This window comes from Pteropus alecto, unplaced genomic scaffold (assembly GCF_000325575.1).
Source record: "Pteropus alecto unplaced genomic scaffold, ASM32557v1 scaffold38, whole genome shotgun sequence".
Lineage (NCBI taxonomy): Eukaryota > Metazoa > Chordata > Mammalia > Chiroptera > Pteropodidae > Pteropus > Pteropus alecto.
Genome location: NW_006442512.1, coordinates 789,235 through 796,385, shown reverse-complemented (window position 1 = coordinate 796,385; position 7,151 = coordinate 789,235). Strand labels below are relative to the sequence as shown.

The 7,151-nt window shown below is 49.4% G+C and overlaps 1 protein-coding gene across 2 annotated transcripts in view; it reads left to right on the top strand.

Annotated features, from left to right (window-relative positions):
• The window catches only part of LINGO1 (leucine rich repeat and Ig domain containing 1), a 192,444-nt gene that overhangs the window by 108,793 nt on the left and 76,500 nt on the right, over nt 1–7,151 (top strand). The gene's annotated exons all lie outside the window — the stretch shown is intronic.

Sequence of the window (7,151 nt, the reverse complement as noted above, 5' to 3'; positions counted from 1 at the left end):
CCTGCTCCTGGTTTCTGCCAGCCCATGCCTCTGAGCCTGCACATCTGGGCAGAGTCCTGTGTGCCCAGACCTGGAGTGGGAGAGGCTGGGGAGGATGGGAGGGAGGAAATGCTGCCTGGTTCAGAGGGAACCCCTAAAGCTGAAGCACCCACGTGCGCACAACCACCAGAGATTGGGAGGGCCTGGAAGATGGGGTTCAACTGTAAGAGATGCCCATGGGTGGGGGTTTCCTGGCAAGGGGGGTTCCCTATGCGGGCCCGTGAGGATGAGGAGGTTCTCACTAGTGGACAGAGCCGTGCAAGCAAAATTGTCCTGGGTGCCCGCTCTCCTGGGCTCTGGGCCAGCTTCATTCTCTCCCACAGCACAGCCCTTGGGTAGATATCAACTCCATCTGACAGACGAGGAAACAGGTTCAAAGAGGCTCAGAGACTCACCCAGGGTCACCAAGGCACTGTCACGCCTCTATCCCGGGTCTGTTATCTTTTCAGGCTCCTAAGTGGAGGGGGCAAGGGAAAGTCTGGGGAGAAGGGTGGGAGGCTGGCCGAGTATCAAACAGCTGCTGACTGTGACTTTCAAGGAGGGGGTGTGGAAGGATGAGGGATGAGGGGTGGCTTTCTGAGTTGGTCCCCCTCCCCAAGGCTCTCCTGTTGTTTCCTCCCCCTGAGGGAGAGCCCTCACGATGAGAGGTTCCCGCCTCACGCCCCCTCCTTGGAGAGGGCGGCAGTTTGCCTTTTCAGAGGATAATTCCCCATTATACAGAGATATTTAGCCTAATAGAAGCCGACAGATCGTTCAGGGCAGTAATGTACTCCGGCTTCAAGCGTTTAGTTTCCATGGCCTCAACTCCTGGATTAAAGGCTCCTTGCCTGCACCCGCCCCACAACCATGCTTGTGACCTTGACTGCAGTGATGGGGTAGGTTTCTCCCTCCTTCCTTTCCTCCCCTTCCTTTGTGACCTCCTCCTCTCTCCCTTTCTCTCTTTTTCTTAAAGCAAGTATTTTTCTTCTTAAATATTCAGTTGAGAGGCTGTTGCTTAAGCCCTGCATGCTCTGGGGACAGGCCAGTTGTGCTCTCTGCCAGTGGGTATGGGGGCACCTGGCTGGACTCAAAGCAGGTGCTGGCCACCAGGGGCTGGCAGTCTGAGCAGCTGGACCCTAATGCAGGCATGGGCAGACAGAGGCTGGGCAGATGGCAGCAGAAGTGGCACTTGATGGCCTTTCATTGATCAAGAGGGCAGCTTCTGGAGGTACCTTCTTCTGGCCCCTACAGGGTACACTTGTCGGTTCGTCTGTTTCTGCTGCTCTCCATCTTGTCTTTGTCTTGTCTTCTCATTCCTCCCTCTGCCCCACCCCAGCCCCACTTTTATTTGGTCCCCAGGCTGCCTATTTGAGCTGCTTTGTACTTTTGTGCAGGTGGCACGGAGTGTGGGAAAGCCCTGAGTATTTGGAACCAGCCAGTCCTGGGTTCAGATCTTATCTCCAGGACTTACAAGCTATTTCTGTTCAATTTAATATTTTGAATTTGGGCAAACTCCTTAATCTCTCTGAGCCTTCATTCCCTCAGTTGTAAAGTGAGATGCTACTACTTGGCCCACAAGAGCTTTATGAGGGTTCAGTGTGTGATGTGGCAAGGAATGATGTGCGGGGTGGCAGCTTGCCCTGCCTTGGTGATCCCAGTCTTCCCAGGGGAGACACTACCTCCTGATGCACCCACCTCTCCTGCCCAGATACCCTCTCTCTGCCCCTCTGGCCAGGAAGGGGAAAGGCAGTCAGGAGGGGTGCTTGGCAAGATGGGCTCTGGATTGCCCTGGTCACAGCTGCCTGTGTAAGAGGCTAAGCAGAAGGGACCCTTCTCCTTGAGTTCATTTCCTGGGCAAAGCTTAGTGTCTGGTTCCAGGTCTGGTTTAAAGGAACCCATCTGAGGGCCTGTGGCAAGACTACCAGGAGAAGAAGGAGAGAGGATGGAGGAGCAGGGCCTTTGTAAGTTGTGAGGACTCCATCCAGGCTGGGACTCCATCCCCAGGTTTCAGAGGGATGGACAAAGATAACCTCTAACCTTTGGGGATGGGGAGTCTTGGCAGTTATACGGAAGCCTGGGATGGGATGGGGAGAGTCCTGCTCCTTCCAGGGCAGGGAATAGAAGAATGACCATTAGGGGTGCAGGAGGGGATGGTCCCTAAGTGTGGGGCTATAGGGAGAATCTGGGGCTGATGAGCTGTGGGACCTTGGACTGGTCCCGTTCCCTCTCTGGGCCTCAGTTTACTCATCTGCCAAATGGGTTTAATCATCCTGCCTTATCTGCTTCATGAATTGAGAGGAAGTTCCAGTTAGAGAATAGTTGGGAGTGTTCTGTGATCTATAATGTAGTTATAATAATAACTATCATTCTGGGCATTACTTTGCCTTCCTTCACTTTAACACCCATTTTGATCCATATAATCTAGCCCTGTTTCATATGTTGATAAAATTGAAGAAACTCACAGCTGAAAGCAACCTCCCTTCCTATTGCAACCCCCCACCCAACATATATTGTCCCCAGACCTCTGCTTGCACACCCCTAGGGACAGGGAGCTCACTACTCCCAATACTGAACATAGATCTGTCTTCCTGAAGTCTTTTCTCACTGGGCCTAGCTCTGCTCTCTGGGCCCATAAATGCCAAGTGTATTTGTCAGGGACCCGAAGTCCCCAAGGGACATGGGTTTCAGGCTCATCTCTTCTTGACAAGGCCCCTGTGAGCAGACCTCATTTTATCAAAGACCTCTGGACAGACATAACAATGACTGGGCATGGCTCTCTGGAGCTGCTGTATCGTCTAGTTCGAATGACTGGCTCACTCAGCCTCGGAGTCTCCTGGCCATCAGGCTCCCTCGCTATTCTGTGTAGCTGGCTCTGGGAACTACTCTTGGCACTCGCCATGTTCTACTCTCTCTTGTCCTATTCCCAGGACAAGTGGAGGGCTTTGTACAGGGGACCCTGCCTCTCTAATTGACCCCTCCTAGCTGGACGTTCCTTCATGACTCCATCCTAGTCTCTGCCAGAAGAGTTGTGCCAGGCAAGGACAAGGACCAGCCCTGCCAGTGCCCATGAAAGTCCACCCCAGGGGCCAGTCTGACTCACCCTGCCACTTTCCTGGACGTGGTTATTTAGCCAACCATTGAGCAACCCAGTGCAGTTTTCTGTCTCATTCACAAGGATGTGAATGAGAGGTCCTTGCTGGAGTGCATGTTATCCTTTTGAGCAGCTAAGAGAGGATGTGTTGTCATCTTGCAAGACTCTTTGATAATAAACTCCTCAGTCTTGCCATTGTCTTTCCTGGTGTTCTGTGCAGCACTTCTAGAATTTCTATTAGAATGGACGTGAAGCTCACTAGTCTAAGCCCAAACTGGCTTTTATAGCCTTCTTTTTAAAACAAAAGGGGAAGGATGTTAATATTTATAAATGCCAGTTCTTGACATATACCATTTCATTGAATCTTCATCACAGGTTTGTGTGGGAGGATTGTGGTTGCCACTCTGCAGGTGAAGGAGCTGAGCCTTGGGAAGTGAAATAACTTACCCAGGGTCCCACTGCTAGCAAGGGGTAGGGCTGGGACTCATAGCCTGGATGGTCTTATCCTCATACTCATGTTTTTCCCAGATGCTTCCCCCGACCCTAGCCCCCATGCATCCTCCTGTCACTTCTCACAGGTTTAGCCTGCATGTTCTTCAACCAGCATGTGCTGGGGCCTTGCTCTGTGCCAGCCCCTCTGCACCCTGTCCCATCCTGCCCTGACCTGTCTTTTGGATCATTTTGTCTCCTGTCAGCCTAATGGTGGTGCCCAATCTATGCCCCTCCCTACACACCACACATGTACAGGGAACAGAGCAGGGGCTTGGGGAGAAAAATGCTTCCTAAAAAATGTGAGACTCGATCGGTGTGGGGTGCAACAGTCTTCATGGGTAGCTCATCTGCTGTGATACTTTTAATAGTTATGTTTGATTTGGGGGGGGGTCTGGTGGTAAAAAGCAATGCATTTCTGTGGTAGAAGATCTAGGAGTCATCCTTGATGCCTTTCTTACCCCACCCCTCACATCCAACTCATCAGCCATTGCTTCTGCTACAGCTGACATGCTGCATCTGGCTAGTCCCTCCCTCACCCTGGCTAAGCCTAGTCTCCTTGTCCTCAGGCTTCTGAGACACCCAACCCACTGGTCCCTTGCTCTCACACCTGCTTCCCTTTAACCCAGACTCAGCCCCAGGGAACTTCATAGCACAACCCTGTTAAACCCCTCCGGTGACTCTTCATTACACTCAGGATGAAAACCAAAGCCTTTACCTTCACCCTAAGGGCCTAACCTCCCTCTGCAGCCTCATTTGCCACAATTGCCCCCATCTCTGCCCACCTCATTCTAGGCACCTGGCCTGCCTGCTGCTCCTCAGAAACACCAGCCCCTCCCCACCTCTGCTCTTTGCCCACTCCTGCTCTAGGCATGACTGAGTTCTTACTATATATGTATCAATTCAAGTATGACCTCTGCAGAAAGGCCTTCCCTGATCCCCCTAGCCCCAGCCCAGGTACTTTGTCTCACATTACCAGGTTCGATGATCTTAACTGCATTTGTCACTCTCCGGAATTATCTTGTTTATTCATTTGCTTATCATCTGTAGCCCTGTTCCCATGAGAGCACCAAATTTGTCTTGTACCCCACTGAAACCCTAGCACCTGTAATAAGCCTAGCATACAGTAAGTGTACAATGAGCATTTGGTGGCAGACCAAAAAATAACACAGAAACATATAAAGGAGATATAGCAAATTATATAATTGTGGATGTAGTAGCAATTAAAATGTAACAAGTGTGTGTTTGTGTATGTGTGTATGTGTGTGTGTAAGCTGAGAATCACCTGCCTTTTTAAAGATAGGCTTGGGAGTGCCTGGGCCTGAAGCACTGCATGCATGGGAGACGCACACCTGTACGTGCGGGTCATGTGCACGCGCGTGCATGTGCACACACGCACGTTTCCCTGTTCAGTAACACTGTGACCTCTGGCAAGATCTTTCACCTTTTGGACCTCAGGTGTTCCACTGGAATGGGGCTTTCCGAGGCTGAGGCAGAGGTCTGGATGCCATGGCATCTTGAGGCCAGCCCTTGCCAGTGGCAGGAGCATACAAGCAGCCAGCCTGCTGCACTGTGCTGAGGGAAGTGGGAGGTTTTTATTGAAGTCCACCTCTGAAAAGGGTTGCTCCTCCTGCTCTCTGAGGTGAGATCTTACTTGGGCAGGAGGAAGTGGTCAGGGCCAGGAAATTGGCAGAAAAACCTGGAGACATGAGCTTTGCTACTGGGAGGTGGATTATCATCACACTCAAGGTTTCTTGGATGCATCTGTAGCTTCAATTTGTTAAGTTTTTATTTGTGTGTGTGTGTATGTGTGTTTTTAAAACAACTTTGATACATTTATTTTATTCCTTGAACATTGGTTTCAATTGCTACAGAAGAATATCCATGAAATTAAAAAAGGAAAACACATATCTATGTTTCCACCACCCCAAGGCAACAACCGTTCCCTCCCTACCCATTACCCTTTTCCTGTGAGGACAATACTAAAACCTTGCAGAACACATGGGAAGTAGAAGTGACCCTGGATCTTAGGCAAGTTACTTTATCTCTCTGTGCCTCACTTTTCTTATCCAAAAAAAATAAGAGACTAATAATTGCTCCTTCTTACGGTTGTTGTACAGATTATGAGTCAACATTTATAAAAGTATTAGAAAAGTGCCTGGCCCTTAGTATGTGTTTGTTAAATAAGATGAGTAATAATTAGAAAGGAAAGTGTACCCATGATGCCGCCATCCTGGCAGAAAAAGGCAGCTGTGGGATGTGTCCTTAGAGTCAGCAATTGAGAGTTTAAGCCCTCACTCTGCCAATTACTTTAAGCCCCTTATTCCTCATGTAACCAGGGGTATGTATGTGGTATCTTAAGCCTCAGCTCCTCCATCTGTAGAATGGTTGCATCATCTGGACCCTATGATGTAGTGATGCATCTGAGGGTACCGGTTGTGAGGGGGCTCAGTGAGCATGGATCCCTGTGTACCATGGCAACCCAGCTCTCTCCCTCATCCATTTTCTGTTTTCTTGTTCAATATTGTTAGGTAAACATTGCTCCGTGTCACTACTTGTGTCTGTGTTTATCATTTGAAATGGCTGTGTAATATTCCATTGAGCAGAGGTGTCACAATGTACTTTGTCATCTCTATTGTGGGATGTTTAGGCAGCTTCCAGCATCTTGCTGTTATAAATAGCCCTGTAGTGAACAGCTCTGTGCCCAGAGCACTTGCTCTCTGATGGATGATTTCCTCAGGCAACCTCAGGAACATTTCGTTGAGGCTGCTTTGGAGGGGGTGTGGGGCTGAGAGACAGGCCAGCAGCAGTGGCTGGGAGAAGGAGGTCCTTTCAGAAGTGGCTTGATATCCTGCCCCAGGAGCAGCATCATGGGCAGCAAGATACTTCGTGTGACAGTGCTAAGCATGATGGGAAAAACAAGGTATCTAGTATGACAGTGCTGAGCATTATGGGAAAAACAGGGCATCAAGCGTGACAATATGAGCATGATGGAAGAACATGAGGCCACCATGGCAAGGGCAGTGGGTGCCGTGGAGAGTTGAGACTAGAAGCTAGAAGAACTAGATTCTGATTTCGCCTTCACCATGCTCTTACTGTGTGACCTTAGGCAAATTCCTTACCCACTCTGGACTTCAGTTTTCTCTATGTACTGTGGCCAGGGGCTGAGCAAGGGTCAGTCCAGAGCTGTGCTGTCCACTATGGTAGCCAGTAGCCACATGTGGTTATTTCGATTTAAATATAAATTAATAATATTAAATTTACAAAATTAATTTCTTAGTGACACCATCCACATTTCAATATCCAGTTGTGGCTAGTGGCTACCACATTGAGCAGCATAGGCATAGAATATTTCTATTTTGCCAAAAGCTCTATTGGACTGTGCCAGTCTAGAGACATTTCTAGAGATCCTTACAATCAGCCTTATTGTGCTGTGATTTGGGATCTCTGTCATCATGCAGTCCTTAGCTCAGAGAACTCATTACGGACCTAAAAAGGCTAAGTGACTTTCCAAAGGCCACGACTCTGGAAGTGTCCTGAGTCTGAAAAAGCC